Source organism: Psittacula echo (assembly GCF_963264785.1).
Source record: "Psittacula echo genome assembly, chromosome: Z".
Classification (NCBI taxonomy): Eukaryota; Metazoa; Chordata; class Aves; order Psittaciformes; family Psittacidae; genus Psittacula; species Psittacula echo.
In genome coordinates this window covers 84,067,280-84,088,014 of record NC_137742.1, presented here as the reverse complement: position 1 = coordinate 84,088,014, position 20,735 = coordinate 84,067,280, and positions in this window count along the sequence as shown.

Sequence of the window (20,735 nt, the reverse complement as noted above, 5' to 3'; positions counted from 1 at the left end):
GGTGGTGTAGAAAGCGCAGAGCACCTGACCACCAGAAGCAGGCAGCTTACCCCAGCAGCATATCCTGGCTTTTTTAATGCTCTTCAGCCAGCAAAACATCTGATCCTGATGCTACTATTTGCTTTTTCACAGGTTGGCTACACTGAGCTCTGCAGGACAGGAACAGGGGGCTCCTTCGTGAGTTAGAAAGGCAGGAGCAGGAACAAAAGGTGCTCTGATATTGAATGTCCACAGGTGGGCTGAGTTTATAGCTTAGGCAGAACATCCCTTGACTGCTGTAAGAGATTTTTTAGCACTTTGGTACTAAAAGGGCCTGTAGCCCCCCATGTCTGTCATTTCCACCCACACTCAGGACCAATGCTCAGGTTGAGGCTGTGCCCACAGCCTGTAGAATCATAGGATCAACCAGGTTGGAAAAGACCTTTAAGATCATCAAGTTCAACAGTTACCCAGCACTGCCAAGGCCACCACTGAACCATGTCACTGAGGGCCTCCTCTACACAGTTTGTGAACACTTCCAGGGATGGTGACTCCACCACTGCCCTGGGCAGCCTGTTCCAACGCCTGAGCACCCTTTGGGGAAGAAATAGTCCCTAATCTCCAGTCTAAACCTTCCCCTGCACAGACTGAGGCCATTTCCTCTTGTCCTATCCCTTGTTCCTTTGGAGCAGAGATCAGCCACCTCCTGGTTCCATCCTCCTGTCAGGTAGTTGTAGAGAGCAATAAGGTCCCCCTAAGCCTTCTCTTTTCCAGAAGATGATTTGGTTTTGCACAGATCAGTCGCAGACAGGGTCACATTTGAGGTGAAGCTAGAACATTAGGTTCTAGGAACCAAGTGGCTGTGATGTGCTCTAGGATTTAGCAGTAGACATGCTGGCTGTCTTTTCAGAAGCAACCAGCAGCAAGACACTTGCAAAGCTCTTGTGTTATGATGTTTTCTGCTGGCAAGGCATGTCCTCAGGGCTGACTGAGAGAATGCCAGCAACATGGCCAGAGGTGGTTCTGGTACAGGATGCTGAGTCTCACTCACTCAGCATACAGTCCTCCTTGGACACCTGCAGTATCTCACTATAAACATGCCTTGTCTTGCATTCCCAACTGGTACTAGAACCCATTTGGTGGTTACTGGGAGGAGACACATGGATGCAGTTGGCCTGACATCTACATTTAGCCACTATTTTATTGCTGTAATGAACAGCATGTTCACCCGCCTAGTGTTTTTGCAAAGAAGCTGGGTAAAATGCACGAACTGTCATCCTTGTTACCCCAGAGAAGCTTTCAAACCACTTCCATGCACTCAGGATTACATCTCTGGGCTTTGTCTGTGTTCCAACATAGAATCATAGAATAGTTAGGGTTGGAAAGGACCTTAAGATCATCTAGTTCCAACCCCCCTGCCATGGGCAGGGACACCTCACACTAAACCATGTTACCCAAGGCTCTGTCCAACCTGGTCTTGAACACCGCCACGGATGGAGCATTCACAACTTCCCTGGGCAACTCATTCCAGTGCCTCACCACTCTTACAGTAAAGAACTTCTTCCTTATATCCAATCTAAACTTCCTCTGTTTGAGTTTTAACCCATTGCCCCTTGTCCTACCACTACAGTTCCTAATGAAGAGATCCTCTCCAGCATCCTTATAAGCCCCCTTCAGATACTAGAAGGCTGCTATGAGGTCTCCACGCAGCCTTCTCTTCTCCAGGCTGAACAGCCCCAACTTTCTCAGCCTGTCTTCATACGGGAGGTGCTCCAGTCCCCTGATCATCCTCGTGGCCCTTCCCTGGACTTGTTCCAACAGTTCCATGTCCTTTTTATGTTGAGGACACCAGAACTCCACATAATACTCCAAGTGAGGCCTCACGAGAGCAGAGTAGAGGGGCAGGATCACCTCCTTCAACGTGCTGGTCACACTCCTTTTGATGCAGCCCAGGATACGGTTGGCTTTCTGGGCTGCGAGCACACACTGAAGCTGGCTCATGTTCATTTTCTCACTGACCAACACCCCCAAGTCCTTCTCCGCAGGGCTGCTCTGAATCTCTTTTCTGCCCAACCTGCAGCTGTGCCTGGAATTGCTCCGACCCAGGTGTAGGACCTTGCATTTGTCATGGTTAAACTTCATAAGGTTGGCATCAGCCCACCTCACAAGCATGTCAAGGTCCCTCTGGATGACATCCCTTCCCTCCAGCGTATCAACCGAACCACACAGCTTGGTATTATCGGCAAACTTGCTGAGGGCGCACTCAATCCCACTGTCCATGTCACCGACAAAGATGTTGAACAAGACCAGTCCCAACACCAATCCCTGAGGAACACCACTCATTACCTGTCTCCTGCTGGACATTCAGCCATTGACCACCACTCTTTGCATGCAGCCATCCAGTGAGTTCTTTATCCACTGAGTGGTCCATCTATCAAACTGATGTCTCTCCAATTTAGAGACAAGGATGTCATGCGGGACAGTGTCAAACGCTTTGCACAAGTCCAGGTAGATGACATCAACTGCTCTACCCCCGTCCATGTGGTGCTTTAAGCATCCTCCAGCTGCAGCAACCCAACACAGACACATCATTCCTTACACTGAAACACAACTGGCCCCATGAAGAGGAATCACCTGCCTCATGCAGGACAGGGCAGCCAGCAGTTGCACAGTGCCAGACCTCCATCAGGAGCCAAGCTTCTGAGAGTCCTGCAGGCTGCCAGAGGCCATGCGGAAGGTGACGCAGGCAACACACTGACCCACATTCACTTAGAGCCCAAATCTTATGCTTGCAGGGTATGTTGGATTCACTAGGACACCAAAATCCCAAGACAAACAGAACAGCTTAGAGCTACAGTCACAGCTGAGCTGCTCAGAGATACACCTCCTGAAATGCAGACTGATCTAGCACAGTGTTGAGAGCATACCCTTGTTATGGATCACAGGTTCCATAGTGTGGCCAGTGCCCATTGCTGCATCTTTGGCAGTTTGATTTCTGGTTCCCGCTCCTTGCAGCTGCCAAGCCTGAACTCAGCACCCAAGAGGCACACAATCCCTCCTCAGCAGCAAGGCATGGTTCCCACACATCCACAACTCACCATGGACCTGGACTGGCTGTAGTACTGCTTACACAGAGGCCCCAGCTTCAGACATCTTTTGCATCACACATTAAAACAAGGTGAAGGAGAGCCTAAACTGGAGAGGAAGCACTTGGGAATCAAAAAGTCACCTCCACATTGCAGGATCCGGTCTCTGCCGGAGCAGAACTCTGGTCCCTACGGCAGAATGCATCCCTTAGGACTGCAAGGGATGGCAGAATGCATCCCTTAGGACTGCACCCACTCTGCACAGACCCAAACAGTGCTCTTCTTTGACTGCAGCTTCATACCACAACCGGAGTAGACGAAAGAGACCAAAGAGACACACTAGGCATGGGGTGAGGAAAAGAGGTTCCTTACTGGAGTGGAAGACTGGGAGAAGCAAGATGCCTCCAGGCCTTCACAGCAGGATGGGAGAGGAGAGCACACCACAACTCTGATGTGGGCATGTGAGGGTACAGAGAGCCACAGAGTCCTCTGCAGAGGAGCTGGAGGGTGGCAAAGGGGAAAGACATGGGTCTGAATTTAAACTCAGGTTGCAAAAGCCAGAAGTTGGGCAACTCATCCTCCAGTGAAAGCCAACCTTTTCCAGGCTCAGAAGCTGGAGTCTTAAAAAGGAGCAAGTCACTGCTAGGCACAGCAGCCATACAGGCTGTTTGTTCCCCTTATGTACTTTGTTCCTCTGCCGTGGGGAAGCAGGCCATGACACAGCAGGACACATCTAGGACATTTAGGGCTGCTGGGCACATGGATCCTAGGCTGAGCCCAGGAATAGAGTATCAGAAGCCAGACTGCTGCTCTGTGGCATCTCACCACAGGTCCCTCCGGCCTCTGCCAAACCCAGACTGGGCACTTCTGTTTGCAGGCAATGCCTGCAGACCCTGCAGCCCCTGCAGGGGAAAGAGGGTTCTCTGCTCCCATCTGAGCTCAACAGCCTCTCTCCTTCTCAGACAAGGATCTCCACATGCAGAATTCCACTCGGAAAGGGCAGGATCTATGCCCGGCCCCAGGGGTTTCTGTGAGCACCTGAATGCCTCCCTGGGCAGAAGAAGAAAAGCTGATGCTCTCTCCTTCCCTGGGCTCTGCAAAGAGGCAGTGCACACAGCCCCCGGGCAAGGGCAGGAGGAGAACCCAGCATCTAGGCAGCCCGATAGATGGGGCCATGCTGACCTGCCCCATCCCAGCTCTTCTCTCCATGGCTGCACCCCTATAGGTACCACCCCGCAGTGCCAATGAGAGCCCCCTGTCCCTGCAGTCACCGTCCAAGGGCTGGACCCAGGGTACAGTGTGCTAGTCGAGTAACAGGAAGCCCAGAAGAGCTGTTTCCCACTCCCAGCATGAGCCGTGAGCTGGCTCCAGGCAGGCTGCCCCACAGCAGCTCCATACCGTCCCCGTGGCAAAGAGCCCTCCGCAGAGATTTCCTTACCATGTTCCCGGCCTCCTTTATTCCCCCTCACTTCCAAAGGCAGCGTTTCTTCTCCTTTTCCTCCATGTGTGCGACGGGGCGCCTCGTCTCCCCTCCGAGGACGTGAACCACCGGAGCACTTTGAGTTCTGGACTGTAATCCAAGCCCTCACCGCCCCCAGCACAGCTCCAACTAATCTAACTCATGACACTGCCGGAGCTGAGCAGGGGACCTCCAAGGTTTCTCTGACAGCCAACTCCAGAGGGGCATAGTGAGCGCAGGGTGCTGCCTCTCCCAGCCTTGCGGGGACCTCAGGGACACGGGCAGAGACAGCAGCACTCACCGGCTGCTGGTTACAGCACTGCTGCTATTTGCGTCCCTCAAGAGCACGCCTCAGCCTCTGCACAGACCTGCTTAATGCGGATGCTTCATGGCAGGGAGCTGCCTTTGCCCAGGAAGGGCTGAATAGCTGCTGGAGGAGAATAAGCCCACGGCAGGCATCCCGAGGTCTCAAGCTTCCCAAAGAGGTTTCCAACAAAATCCTCCCCCTGCCTCCTCTTGGCTCGCTTTTCTCTAAGTCTAGAGAGGCTTCTCCACTCTGTGAGATCCTTGGGCAGCGCTGCAGGTTAAGCAAAGTGCTGAGAAATACAAAAATTTTGTGTTGCTAACTTCTAAGAGGAAAACAGAAAGGCAGTGACAGCTTCGGGCAACAGCAACAAACTGCATTGGTATCAGGCAGGAGATGTAGACCTCACCCCCTCCCAAAGGAGGAAGTAATTTAACATGGCAAATTTCTCCACCCCTCCATTAATTGTTTAAAATGGCCAGAGGCCAAAGCACGGCCCGAGCAGTGGGGAAGGTCACGGAACAGGCAGGCAGCAGCCTCCAGAAGTGACAACGGGAAAGGGCAGAGCCATAGAAGCAGAGAGGGAGGGGAGAGGCAGGTGCTGCAGGGCATCCCAGGACCTGCTGACACACAGAGCCTTTGTCTAACAAGAAGCAGGGCAGGAAGTTACACACAGGCGAACCTTCAGAGCCCTGGGCATGAGGTGCAGGGCCTGGCAGCATGGCACAGGACCAAGAGCTGCCTCCCCCGCCTTGCTTGGCAAAGCAGCACGTGGTCATGGATGCTCCACAGGGCTGACCCTCCATTACAGAAACCACAGTGCCAGGATATGGCTGTCCCCTCCTTTGGAAGATGTCACGCAGACCATCCCAAAAGGACAGGTGACTTGTGCAGGACATGAGGACCTGCAGCAGGAGGGAAGATGTCCCCTGCATGGGCAAGCTCACAAGAGCAGCACAGGGTATTTGCCTGCTGAAGTTGGGGTGACAGCTACCAAACACCCCTGCTGCCTTGGCTCTAGGGGCAGGTCCCACAGTCTTCCCAAGCCATGCTCCACAGGGCCAGCAGCAGAGCCCATGACAGCTGGTCCAGCTAAAGAGCCCCTTCAGAAACTCCACTCCCAGAGAGGATTGCCAGTAGTTTGCCCTAAAACCCATTGTACATGATAACCTCATGGCATGTTTTCAGACATAACCACTGAATAAGGGTTCAAGTAGTCCCAAATCCAACCATTCCATACACCAGCTGCATGACGTGCTGTTGTGCTTCCTATGCGCAGCAACGATGGATGATGGTCCCTGCAGTGCACCATAGAAGGGAGAGGTTCCAGCCCACATCAGGTGAGATCAGTTGATAATCACAGAATCACAGCCTGGTTTAGGTTGGAAGGGACCTTAAGATTATTCAGTTTCAACCCTCTGCCACAGGCAGGGACACCTTCCACTAGACCAGGTTGCTCCAAACCCCATCCAACCTGGCCTTGAACACTGCCAGGGACAGGGCAGCCGCAACTTCCCTGGGCAACTCATTCCAGTGCCTCAACACCCTCACAGTAAAGAACTTCTTCCTTATATCCAGTCTAAACTTCTCCTGTTTACGTTTTAACCCGTTACCCCTTGTCCTGTCACTACAGTCCCTGATGAAGAGTCCCTCCCCAGCACCCTTATAGGCCCCCTTCAGATACTGGAAGGCTGCTATGAGGTCTCCACGCAGCCTTCTCTTCTCCAAGGTGAACAGCTCCAACTTTCTCAGCCTGTCTTGAAACAGGAAGTGCTCCAGTCCCCTGATCATCTTCATGGCCTCTGGACTTGCTCCAACAGCTCCATGTCCTTCTTAAACTGGGAAATAATCCCAAACTGGGTGAAGGAGAGCAGCCTTGCCAATGCAAAGGGTGTTAACAACCCAGCACAGCCACTACTTAGTTGTCATCGCAGCGACTAAAGGAATTTGTGATCATGTTTCTTAATGCAGGAGAGCCTCTTTGTCCCCCATATTCATAGCAGAAGGATGAGGAATCTGGCATACTTCCTCAGTACAGCCTCCAACCACAGATGTCACCATCTGCAGAAGTAGCTTTGCCCTTATCTATTCCCCAAACACACCTCCCAACCTACAGACATGGCTGTACCTTTGCAACATCCTCCTGCAGGTGCTGGGAGTCTCCCTAAGGACTACCTTTAACCAGCAAACAGGTCCCTGCAGTTATCAGCCTCTGAGCAGAGATCTGAAGCCTTCAAGCAGTCTTGGCCACCAGCAACCTGGGTACTGATACTGGCTCTTCTGGGCTACTCCAGCAGTGGGTTAAAGCCCCAAACAGTCATATACAGCCTGTTTGAAAGCCCGCAATGGGGCTGAAAGTGACATGACAGGCCAGAAGCTATCTCATCTTTTGAATAAGAGACATGCACTCCTCAGACAGCACAAAGGATAGCAAAGACCCAGGTTGGGCTGGGGCAACCCAAGAGCCTGTGGGATGAAGGAGATGGAGCAGAGAATCTGCTCTCATGCTGCTACCAAACCAGTTAGGTCTTCTGCACCCAGACATCTGGCAGCAGCTTCAGGGTTAGAGCAACTTTTGGCTTTCCTCATCCCTTCAAGTGAGGTCTGGGAGCACAAGGTTGCCATCTCCTTTAGTTGAGTTACTAGCTTAAAATACCATCAAGCTGCCTAATTCCAGCTCTTTGATGGCCAGAAAAAGAGGCACTTTCAGGGGCTGGTGTAGGAGTTTGCAGCATCCCCATAAACAGATGAGAGGGACACCACATAAGCACACAGAGCCCATAGCTTGTTCCTATCCAATTTGTCACCTCTGTGACCAGAGACACAGCCAACACTCACTATCCACATCCTACTCAAACTATATAACCATTAGCACATATTTTTTGCAGCGCAGCAGCCAGCTCAGTTGTGGAGATGATAATTAAAAGCTCTCCACAAGTTCCCAAGCCAACACCACATAGACAATGCAGGAAAGTTGGTGGCTGTAGATCTGCATTTATACAAGCAGAGAGGGAAAAGGCTGTCTATCACAAGAGCAGCTTAGAGCCCAATCTCGTCCTCCTTCCGTTGCCGCACAGCACTTGAAGCTCAGGAGCACCTTTCCGCATCAAGGATCTCCAAACTGGAGAGCCTTAAGCTCAGCTCACCCCCATCCCAATCAGCGGCAGTGACATGATTTCCTGTGCTGTGGCACTGTGCTAAGGAGAACATCTCACTGCTGTTTACTCTCATATAGAGCTTTTCTTTTTTCCCATTGCAAAGTGGCCTTTTCTTCCTCTCCTGCATTGTAGAACCACTTCCCGCACAAGCACATGGGAGACAGCTGTAGCCAGCACTTCAGTGGGTGTTCAAAAGCTCCTCTTGACTGAGCCTGACAACAATGCCGCACTTGTTCCCCCACACAGTCTCACACTGTCTCCTCACAGGAGAAGCTCCTCGCTCTTGCACAAGGCCAGCGCTTTCCTTGGGCTTGGTTTAATTGCTGAAGCCACCTCAAAAAGCTGTCGTCATCCAGCTCTGCAGGCAGAAAGCAGCTTCCCACACAGCAGACCCAGGTCCTGTGCATGGACTCATGGGCAACTGATGAGCACTGAGGGAACTGCTCTGGTACCTGCCTGCAGCAGCAGCTCAATACTGCTAAGCGCAACCTGTCCCGGAGGTAAAATATGGCAAAAGGCAGTGAAGGCCAACATCAAGAAGGACGGGGAGACAAACTTTGAAGCCTGTGGTACCTCCCCAGATTTGAGGGAGGAAAGTTGGAACACCAACTGTTCTGAAATTTCACGGGTTATAACTTCAGACCTTCATCTCTTTCTTCCCCATCCCCTTTCCCCTCTGTTGCATCTGGTTTGCAGAGCTGCTGAAGCAGTATCACAGCCTAGAGCCCCATAAGGGCAGGGAGAGGGCAGAGGCTGGAGGCAGGGAAAGGACCTCTGCCTGTGAATCAGTTCTGCTTATCTTCAGTTGTGCAAAGCAGGGAGAGCTCAATGTTTTTATGAACAGGACTCTGCTCTGCTGGAAACAAGACAAGACAGATGTTTTAGATGCCAGATAAGGACATCTTCTGACCTAGAGGAAGTTGTGCAATACACATGCTAGCTAGACAACTGCACTACAGCAGCCAATAACTCTTAGGAAAACAGCCCCATGCACTCCATATTAGTTTAGCATGATCACTGGTGTGGTCTTCAGCACACCACACAGACCCTCTTATGGCCGTAGGGACTGCTAAGGGGAAGGAGAGCCCCAGAGCAGGCATTGGCAGAGCAGGAGTCCAGGACCTATGGCCCCTGCCACCCACTCATCAGTGGATGTCTCTAAATGTACCTCCAGGCACCTCATCATCATCCTTTCCACCAGCCCCCATGTCCACACACATGGCTATGCAGATGTCACATCTGATTAAGCTGTGCCCTGAAACTACAAGTTCAAGAAGTGTACCTTACAATCCCACCAAGCTACCCACTGTGAACCCCATTCCCTTTCCACTTGGCCTTATAAAAACATGGGAAGCCACCAAGAAGCAGCGTTAGACCCCACTCAGCACAAGCAGGCATCTGAAGACCAGAGACAGATCTTACTTTTCTTTGGCAAAACCTGTTTGAAGCAAACAAATGCTGCAGCAAGTGTAGCTGCAAGCAGCCCTTTGAACCAAAAATGTTTTGGTACAGAGCACTCAGCACAAGCAGGCATCTGAAGACCAGAGACAGATCTTACTTTTCTTTGGCAAAACCTGTTTGAAGCAAACAAATGCTGCAGCAAGTGTAGCTGCAAGCAGCCCTTTGAACCAAAAATGTTTCGGTACAGAGCTAGTTCTCTCCCCATCAGGAAGACAAGAGCAGGTTGTATGCAGTTTAATAATGTTTACTTGTGATCTGAAAGAAAGGTTTAAAGCAGGCCTTGGCTTCACAAAAGCACATCTTGGTTTAACCAATTAATTTGATAATCCCCTACTTTCAATCCTCAGGAGACATTCAGCTTCTAAAGCAAGTAATTACCGCTAAGTGGCAACCCCTTTGTGAGGCCCAGGCTGATTAGGGGAAAAAATGTCTTAAGCCAGGAATATAATCATGGTGTGATTTCCCAGAAGGACTGGAGGAGAGGCTGCACAACAACAGCTGGTCATGCTCAGGGATTTAAGCAACAGGAGCAACTCAATTACTTGGTCCCCAGCTACACTTCAAGATGATGTTCAGTGCCATGTGCAAACCTGATGTGTCCTTAACCATCAGGAGGCTTTCCAGACGTTTTACAGGTATAGAAGGCAGGAAGGTCCCACTTTGGGCTCTCAAATGCACATGTGCCACTGGGAGATAAAAAAAAGAAAAAAAAAAGTAATAAAATAAAGCAACTGCCCTTTAGGCCTGCTGCAGCACATGTACAAGCACGCAGTGCACAGTCCCATAGGAAAGCAGTCCAAGCGGAGCAATGCCAGCCTTACAGCTTCTCTGCACAGCTCCGAAGGCACACCTTGATGACACAGTGTCCTCCCAGACAAGCCAGCTGCTCTCCATACATGCAGAGCACTCGTTTGTTTAATGCCTGCTCCAGGCATCCTCAAGTGTTCAGGGTCTCAGCTCAGAAACAGCCCAGCAGTGGCATCACTGCCAAAGCCCACAGGACACAGTCCTGCTTCTGCACACATCCAAGTCACTTGTCTCAGGCTGGGCAGCTTTGGGCTGCATCAACTTTGGGCTAATGACCTCTCCTTATGTGAAGGTCATGAACACAGCCAGTACAGGTAGGAGCAGTGCTTGGATGGAATCCAGGCCTCCTGCCCCAATCAGGCACCCCACCAATAGGCACATTTTCTCTATAGCACACATACCCCCAAGAGGTTTCCTAGTTGTGGTGGACTCCCCTACTTGGGTCTGGGTCTCAGCATCCCACTGTCTGGTTGGCAGGAGGAGAGAAGACCCCAAATCCCCCGGGAGCCTGGAACAGAGACCTGTAAGACACAGAGCCAGGCAGGGCCAAGCCTTCATGGATGCAAACCCAGAAAATAGAACTAAAATCCTTTAAGAGGAACTGCTTGCTTGTCTCCCCACAGTTTAGGCACTGCCTGCCTTTCCTGATGGAAAAGTGCTCTTGGCTTAGTCCAGCTATGATTTCAGGACTGCTGCTTCAAAACTCAGCACCACCTCTGAACAGAAGAAGAGATTGACTTTTGCTGAAGAGCAGCCTGAAACTGACCCGTCTCTCTCCACATCCCACGTCTTTAATGGCACAAGCCAGTCATCTGTTTACCTTCCCTTCCGGCACTGATGCTCCGTGCTATTTACTCCCACAGCACATGTTTACTGTACTCTCTGAGACAGCACACTCACTTCCAAGCTAGACATGCCAGCGAGCATCTACACCCTTCCTGCCCCAGCCCAGCAGCCACCTCCCCAGCCCCTCTCCCGCCTGCACAGGGGATGTGGGGCAGAAGATCTCCCAGCTACCACAAATGCCATCCTCACCTCTCAGCTGCCAGAGGAGCACTCTTTCCAGGTCTGCTTGACAGAGGAAGGGTTGCAATTACAGACACACACCCCGTCTGTGTCACTGCACCAAAAGGAGCCCCGACCTGTGTCACTGCTCTGTGCACAGCTCACACCTAAGCAACCAGCACCCACACCAAGGGAAGCAGATGCAACTTTCCATGGACACCCCAAGCAGGTACTAAGCACCAACCACTACCAAACAAGGGCTGGGACACACTTTTGAGCTGCAGACTCACCCCTTCTCTTCCCAACAGCAGCCTAAACCCAACTGTGCCCTGCTAGGAGGAAGAGCTGACAGCTTTAACCATCCCACTCCAGGGAGGGGACGCCACTTCCAACCACTGACTGCAGCCTTTGCCCCACAGTTTGCAGAGCCAGGCCCTACCTGGGATGGCAGCCAGAGAACACAGCACCTCCTTCACTCTGCTCCAGGAGCTCTCACCCCCAGGACTGCTATTCCCCCTGAGCACAAGCTCTGCCAACCCCATCCAGCTCCCCAACCCCTCACAGACCCCACACTTACAGCCAGCACTTGCAGAGTCTTTGCCCAGCAGATCCCAGCAGATCCTGCAAACCATTCTCCCATGGCAGAGCCTCTCCAGAGAGAAGGAAAGCTCTCACCTGCCTGCTGTTTGCTCCTGCAAGCAGAGCAGCAGCTGGGTTAGCTCAGCACTGAGTGGGGCAAAACAATAGCCCCAAGGTACAGCACCATGTGGGCTTACAGTCCCACATGAGGTTTATACAGCCACATGGGCGTTCCCTGGAACCAGCAATCCTGTTGTCTGTAGCAGCTGGGCTGTGGTGCCCACTGAACTCGCGCAGTCCCACTGTGGGTCCTTTGGGTGCTTTTCAAAGTACTCTTAATCCTGCTGGTATTTCAGAGCTGAGCAGTGGTATCCTGTGGTACAGGAGAGACCTGCTTTGCCCCCCTCCAGCCTTTTCCAGCTGGTAGCAAAGGGGAAAGATCTGGTTCCTCCATCACAGTCTCAACAGAGCAGCTCTACAAGGCTCCAGGCTGAGATTCACGTCACTCTGCAGCAGGCAAACAGCAGTTTGGGGCCAGGGTCTTCTCCCCAGGGGAGTCTGGAGCCAGCTGTACTGATCCAGAGCACAGGAGGTGAGGCTTCTCACATGCCACTGGGAAGGGCTGGTTTGACGGGGATAGGAGCAGTCTGCCATGGGACATGCATAGCTGGCAATTAGAGGAGTGAACCTCAAGGAATGCCTACAGCAAGGGTGCCAGGCAGGAACACAGAACGGTTCCCAGAGCAGGTGGTGTGATGTGGATCATGGGTGCTAACACCAGGGACCCTTCATTCCCAGTGCAGGTTGGAGGGAGAGGACCCTGTACCAGGCAGGGGCAAATGACAGGGATGCTGTGCGCATAGTGCCAGCTAGGATGGGCACTTCGTCTCCATGGTGCCAGGGCACCAGCAGGAAATAGTGTGATTCAATCCCACTACAGCAATAACAATGGGTCTCCTACAGGAGATGAGCAGCTTCCTCTTCGGATAGGAAACAGCAGAGGGCTCATGGCTCCTCATCAGTCTGGCCTGCTTTCCTCTCACCCCTTTCTTCCTGTCACTGTTCTCTTCCTCCTTGCAAAGGAATCTCTGCTCCCAGATCAAGACAGGTTAAGACCAGCAATGGAGCCACTATATGAAGGGACCAGGAGGCTTACATCCCTTTAGCATTCATATAGAACCCAAAGTGGCCCAGTTGTTAATATGGGAACCCCTACCTGTGGAGGAGCTTGGCAATAACGGGACAAACAGGTCAAGAACTGTGGGATTGATATCCCAGCTATCCCTGGAACATCCTCTCCAGGTACTCCTGGAAGCAGAGGGAGTTCAGCAGCCCAGCCAGAGCTGGGAGTCCTCAGCCCTCTGAGTCCAGGAAGGAGCTTCCTCGCCACTGCTGAGTCTGTACGTTCCAAGTGTGTGTTCTTTGCTGGTTTGGTATTTTGTACTTTAAAACAGGCTTTGGGTTTGGGTGGTGCTTTGTCCCTGACAGGCAGCCCCTGCCTGCATTCACCACTGGCTGAAGTGAAGGCACCTGAGGCAGAGCTGGAGGCTCCCCAGGAACACTGGGTTGAGCAGTGGGGACAGGCAGCTGCCTGCACAGCACAACCGAGAGGAGGGTGGTGGGAAGCTAAGGGAGCAGCTCAACCGACACACCGCTGCTTTCTGGGCACACAGAAAGAGACCTAAAACTAGCACAGTGATGATGCGGAGTCTGGAGTATCTTTCTTAGAAGCAGACTGCAGGAGTTGGGTGTGTTTAGTCTAGAGCAGAGCAGAGCGAAGGGATCTCATTAATGCAGACCAGTACGTCAGAGGTGGGTGCCAGGAGGATGGTGCCAGACTCTTTTCAGTGGTGCCCAGTGACAGGACAAGGAGCATAAACTGATACAGAAGTTTCACCTCAACATGAGGAAGCACAACTTCCTTTGAGGGTGGCAGAGCCCTGGAACAGGCTGCCGTGGGAGGTTGTGGAGTCTCCCTCTCTGGAGACATTCAAAACCCTCCTGGTTCCTGTGTGACCTTAGCAGGGGGTTGGACTGGATGATCCCCAGAGATTCGTTCCATCCCTGATGATTCTGTGATTCGGTGATATATAGAACCATAGAATTATTTGGGTTGGAATGGACCTTCAAAGCTCATCTAGTCCCAAGTTGCCCAGACTCATGGCCAGCCTGGCCTGGGATGTCTCCAGGGATGAGGCATCCACCACCTGCCTCTCTGGGCAACCTGGGCCAGTGTTTTACCACCCTCAATGTACAAAATTTCTTCCTCACATCCAGCCAGAATCTCCCTCTTTCAGGTTAAAGCCATTCCCCCTTGTCCTGTCCCTACAGGCCCTTGTCCAAAGCCCCTCTCCAGGTTTCTTGTAGCCCCTTTAGGCACTGGCTCTGCTCTAAGGTCTCCCCTTAAGGACCCTTCTCTTCTCCAGGCTGAACCAGCTCAGCTCTCTCAGCCTGTCTCCAGGCAAAGGTGATAATGGGGTTTATTTTCCTCACCGGACCACCCCGGCGGAACCGCAGGCCCCGGCATCCCTCGCCGTGCTCCGCCGCACTCCTAGGGCGCCCTGCTAGGCCCTCTGGGGAGCGCGGCCGCCATCTTGGGGGCAGGCACACCGAGAGCACGCCTTGGTGCGGCGCGCCCTCTGTCGGCCGCGATGGGCTCCTCGCAGCCCCCAGCTCCTGAGGCGGCGGCTGAGGTGTGGGGCAGCCTTTGGTTGGAGCTAATTTACTGTTTACTTCAAAAGCTGGGTTTTTTGGTGGGTTTTGTTGGGGTTTTGGGGGGTCGGGGTTTTTTTGTTTTTGTTTTTGGTTTTTTTTTCTTTTTTTTGAGAGTAGAAAAATCAAACATTCATCATAATTCTGACTGCTCCCCAGCAGGAGAAAACAAAGATCAGAATTAGCCTGGTGCGAATCACCGATTGACTACCCAGCAGAAGCCTGGCTGAGCTGCTCCTTCAGTCAGAATCACAGGATCCTAGGCTGGTTTGTGTTGGAAGGGACCTTGAAGCTCATCCAGTTCCAATCCCCTACCACAGGCAAGGACACCTTCCACTAGAGCAGTTAAAACAAAGCCAATCCAAAGACACTGCAGCATCCTTCACTGTCAGTGCTGGGCTGAGCCACAGTGTTTAAGAGATGATGGTGACACTACTGGAGATCCGAGGACACCTTTAGTTTCCAGCTCACCACAAAGCCTCCCTAGCTCTAAAAATACCCCAAACCACATCTCCTTCAGAGCACTGCCTGTCTGAAGCATCTCTGGGCTGTCAGTACACAAGGTCCTTATGCAGCTGAGAAAGCACACGAGGATTTATCCTTCCTTGCAGAAGCAGCCCTGACATTTACCTCACCCACCTGCTGAAACAGGATCCCAGGCATCAACCTCCAGGCAGCTTTTCTTGGCGAGTTCAAGGACCATCTCTCAGGAACATAGACTGGTTTGAACTGGAACGGACCTTAAAACTCACCCACTTCCAACCCCCTGCCACAGGCAGGGACACCTTCCACTAGACCAGGTTGCTCCAAGCCCCATCCAACCTGGCCTTGAACACTGCCAGGGATGGGGCAGCCACAGCTTCTCTGGGCAACCTGTGCCAGGGCCTCACCACCCTCACAGGGAAGAACTTCTGCCTCATGTCCCAGCAAACACAAGCTGATGTTTGCCAGCTTCTTCACCATCAGCTCCTATCAGCCAGCCCCGCACCACCACATGTGAAAACATAATAGATCTTTGCCTTCGTAGTTGTTTTCTTTATTTTTTTCATCTTTCTGGGGTGTCTTTCCAAACCTTTGCTGTCTTTCTCCACAAATAGGACAGGGGAGGGATGCCTACTGAAAATATGTGCATCTACATGCACGTAGGAGGTAGATGAGAATATCCCAGTGCTGGGAGATGGAGCTTTCTGAGAAAGCAGTCAGCACCCAAAGCATCATGAGAAGCCTGGAGGGGGTGACCCCAGCACAAGAGATGCTCGTGTGGTCCCCGCACCAGCCATGCCTAGAGAAGAGCTCCCAGGGCAGCTCTGAACCCCCCATTCATCCGTCTGCCTGTGAGAGCCTCGGAGCCACCAGGGACTCACATATGGCGAGGCCCCGGGTATATGCAGAGTCCAGAAGCCAACTTACCCCAGGGATCCAGAGCAAAGCTTTAACTGTCTCTCTGACTTCAACTCCACTGCCTTTCCAAGTCCTTCTTCACCAGCTGCCTGCGGCTCAGTACAAACTGTGGTCCGAGGTAGGTATCAGACCAATTGGGCTCACAGCCACCTCTCCAGTGTCCTCAGCACCCTCCCTCTCCAACTAACCTGCCACAGGTTCCATTTACCTTCAGGTCAGCCTAGCTGCGGGGCAGCAGATGCTAGGAGAAGGCGAGGTGAGAGGCGTTCAGGTGGCTTCTTCAGGGATCTTTGCCTTCCTCAGGGCTGTGAGGAACAGCTCTGTCTGGCTGTGGGGAGGATCACAGCTCTAGGATCTGGGGTACTCATAAAATCAAAACCCCTAGCATGCTGACATCCATCCTGGCTGTTCTGCAGAATTCCCCGGAAGCAGCAGCCTGGCCACACAAAGAATCCCACAGCCACGTTTGCTCCTCCAGGCAAAAGCAGGGAAATCCAAAGCATGAACGGAGTTGTGGATCACCACACCCAGCTCCTGCTGACCCAAAGATCCCACTTGATCTTGTCTGTCCTTAGCTAGCCCACGCTGCAGCTTGTTCCAGGGTGCAAGGAGAGCCTCCTGGGCAGCCCTGCAGCCTGGCGTGGTGGCACAGCCACTGGAAAAGTGTCCCCAGCTCTGCAGGGAGCCCGGGGACACTCACCACCAGCTGATGACGAGGAGGCAGCGGCAAGCTGAGGGGCTGGCTCCACATGCGCTGGAGGGATGCAGCAAAAAGCACAAAGGCTTTCCCATCCTGGCTGCTCTGCCCTGGAACACAGCATGGGAACCACTGCCCAGCACAAATCTGTTCCTCATTATCAGCCCCGGCTGCCAACTGATCCCAGCTCCACCACCAGCCACTCACTGCACAGCCCCAGACAGCTTGTATCCCATCAGCAGAGCAACTTCTACACAGCTTCACCAGCCAGTGCAGCAGGGCAGGCCAGGGCTAGGCTGGATCCCACTCCTCCAGAGGTAATGCTGGAGTCAAAATCATAGACTCATAGAACCACAGCCTGGTTTGTGTTAGAAGGGTCCTTAAAGCTCATCCAGTTCCATTCCCTGAGATGGGCACGGACATCTTCCACTATGCCACGTTGCTCCAAGCCCCATCCAACCTAGCCTTAAACACTGCTAGGGATAGGGCAGCCACAGCTTCTCTGGACAACCTGTGCCAGGGCCTCAGCACCCTCACAGTGAAGAATTTCTTCCTTATATCTAGCCTAAATCTCCCCTGCTTGAACCCATTCCCCCTTGTGCTGTCACTGCAGTCCCTGATGAAGAGTTCCTCTCCAGCACCCTTGTAGGACCCCTTCAGATACTGGAAGGCTGCTCTGGAGCATTCTCTTCTCCAGACTCATTCCCTCCACCAACAGGCAGAGGAGGCTTCCAGTGAAAGCAGGGATGGCTGCTTCATATGAGAAGAGCAAGAAGCCAAATGCAGGAGGATTCAGAAGAGGTGCTAGTCTAATTCATGTGACCCAGGTGAGACAGATGCATGGACAGTTGAGCAGGAGCAAAGAACAAACTGATGTGTCTCCAAAATATGCTTACCAGATACGACTAGACTGAACAACTTTCCAGAATTTTCCTGCATTTGTCTTCCCACTGTTCTCCATGAAAACGAGAGTGTGGTCAAAGCCCCTGCCATGCTTTGTGCTAGCTAAGGCCTAGGACCAAGTGGGAAGTGGGAAGCTGGGCTCCCATTCACCGGCTTCCCACTGCTTGTGCACGTATAGGCCATTGTGAAAACATCACTTAAGGGCATCAGAAGTGCTCCAGAAATAGAGCAGAATGAAAAAGCACACAAGACTGCCCATGAGTCAACACCACCGTGCTGCAATGGAGAATGTGAAGCTAGCAGGTTCAAGGAAATTATTATCCTCCTGACTTTGTACCTGTGAGACACAGCTGGGTACTAGCTCAACAAGAAGATGGATATTGACATCTACATTTACGTCCACATCTACATCAGGGACTGTAGTGATAGATGTAATTGGTTTAAACTTAAACAGGGGAAGTTCAGTTTAGATAAAAGGAAGAAATTCTTTACTGTGAGGGTGGTGAGGCGTTGGCACAGGTTGCCCAGAGTAGTGGTGAATGCTCTATCCCTGACAGTGTTCAAGGCCAGGATGGGCAGAGCCTTGGATGGCTCACACATGGTCTAGTGTGAGGTTTCTCTGCCCATGGCTGTGGGGGTAGAACAAGATGATCTTAGGGACCTTTCCAACCATAACTATGCTACAATTCTGTGATCTACATCTACACCTGTATTAGAGACAACCAGCTTTAGGAAGACAAGGCAAAGAGGGGACCTGCCTACAAGGGGGCACAGAGAAACCAGAGCCCAACTCAGAGACACACTTGGAAGAGCAAGAGGCAACAGGGACAAATTGCACCAGGGGAAATGCTTGCTGAGCTGTCCTGGGTTCAGCAGTAGCAGTCATTTTTCTCCTTCTTAGTAGCTGGTGCAGTGCTATGTTTTTGACTTTCAGCCTGGGAACAGTGCTGATAACACCAATAGTTTTAGTTGCTGCTCATGCTGTTCATCATAGCAATGCTCATGCCGCTCACTAATGTTTAGTCTGACCAGGGACTTTCTGAGTCTCATGCTCTGCCTGGGAGGAGGGGAAGTCAGGAGGAAGCAGAGACAGGACACCTGCCCCAGACTAGCCAAATGGGTATTCCATGCCACAGCACATCATGCCCAGTATATAAACTGGGGGGAGTCACCTGGAAGGCCCAGGTCATTGTTCGGACTGGGCTGGGTATCGGTCGGCGCGTGATGAGCAGTTGTATTCTCTCCCTTTGTTATTCCCCTTATCATTATTATTATTGGTGGTAGCAGTAGTGGTTTTGTGTTATACCTTAGTTACAGGACTGTTCTTACCACAACCCGTGAGAGATTCCCATCTCTCTGGGAGTGGGGGAAGGAAGAAGGGCAGGAGTGAGGGAGTGGCTGCGTGGTTCTGAGTTACTGGCTGTTAAGGAGAAAATAATTCTGCACAAAAGTGGTGTAGCCATGGTGCGGCTCTGGGCCAGACAGGTGGTGACATCAGGAGCTTTCGAAACCCAATGGGACAGGGCTCTGAGCTACCTGGTGTAGTTTTGCCACCAGCCTTGTGTGAAGCCAGGGTTGGATCACAGATCTCTTGAGCCCCTGCCAGCCTAGAATCTACCTGATGCTCTAACACATGTTGTGCAGTGGTGAGGTGGTGATCTAAGGATGTCTGCACAATGTTGTTGCTTAGCTGACTTCGGAAATGGCCAACACCAAGCTGTCACCCGCTGCTTGGCTCTTCCATCCAGCTGATGCCCCTGTTACCAGAACTGCCTTACATCCCCTGCTGACTTCACAAGTTCTGGTACCATGGAGAAACTGGAGGAGCTGAGCATTGAAGAAAGTAAATCACTGTGGAAAAACTGTGCAGGTTTAATGGCAGGCTGTAAGGAGAAGCCAGCGTGCAAAATGACAGGTCTGCGATAGCCAGGAATGGGATTGCTTATAGTAACAGTCAGAAGGTTGGAAGTTCTGGGTTACATAGGAAGCAGCTCCTTTGATTATGCTTTACTCTCTTCTGGAGGAACACAGGTTTGGGCACATGTGTTTGTGGTTTGGCATGGTTCATGTGTTTTTCCACTGAAGCACTTGAGTATTTTTAGGCTGAAAGAGATGGCTCTGTGCTAAGCTGGAAGGATCAGAGCAGCCTTGTGCAGGCACAATACTGCTGGTATCTCTTCCCGTAAAGTGAAATACAGAGAGTGGAGTATGAGAATGAAAACTGGCAGAACCTCGTGGGGAAAGGTGTAGTAGGAACCATCTCTGGCCACAGCAGGGCTGACGTTGAGGATGGGAACAGGGGGTTCCAAGCTGCCAGCTGGTGGCCTGCACACACATTAGCTGCTAGGTTCAGATAACTGTGTAGGACAGCATCAACCAGTCCCAGTGTTTCCTGAAGCTGAGATGTCTACTTTTCCTTCTCTGAGGGGCTGAATGCCAGAGACCCACCACTTCCAGGAAAACAACCTGGCCCACACAACCTGGTGCACTGCCAAGGCAATCATCTCTGCAGCGAATACCGGCACTGAGGTCCAGCACACAGAGCACAGCTTGGCCAGCATTGCTAGTCAGTGGGATGCGAGGCAGCAGCTTCCAGAGAGACCAGTGCAAAGCTCTGAGTGCTAGTAGCCATACAGAGACCCTGCCAAAAAGGACCTGTGGGTGATGGTAGATGGCAGGTTGAACACAAACTACACATCTTGAACACAAAACACACATCTACCTTGTGAATCAAGTCTCCCTGAGGAGAAGCAGAGCCAGCAGATTGAAGGAAGTGTAATGCCAGCACATACCAATGCAGGATGGTTCCTGTGATCCAGGATGCCCTGAAACAGACCCATTTGAACCACATCTTTGGCAAAGGGAGAGGAAGTATCAACATGGGATGATGTGGGCTTCCATCACTCTGGTGCTTTGCACAACACTGGAGTTGTAGTGCCCTGCTGGCCTCTTGGTGGCTGCTCGCCACAGGCTGGCCTAATGACAGCTACAGGCAAGCTTCTCTTTGGAAAGAATTTCACATTTTCCACAAACATCGTCAAAACTAGGAAACCCAATTAGGCACAGTGAGTCCGAGAGGGGGCTGTGGCCTCAGGTGGAGAGGAACAGAGGGAGAACCGAACCAGAATCTGCAGCAACCAGGACATGCAGAGGTTCCCAGAAAGCAGAGCGATCAGACCACAAT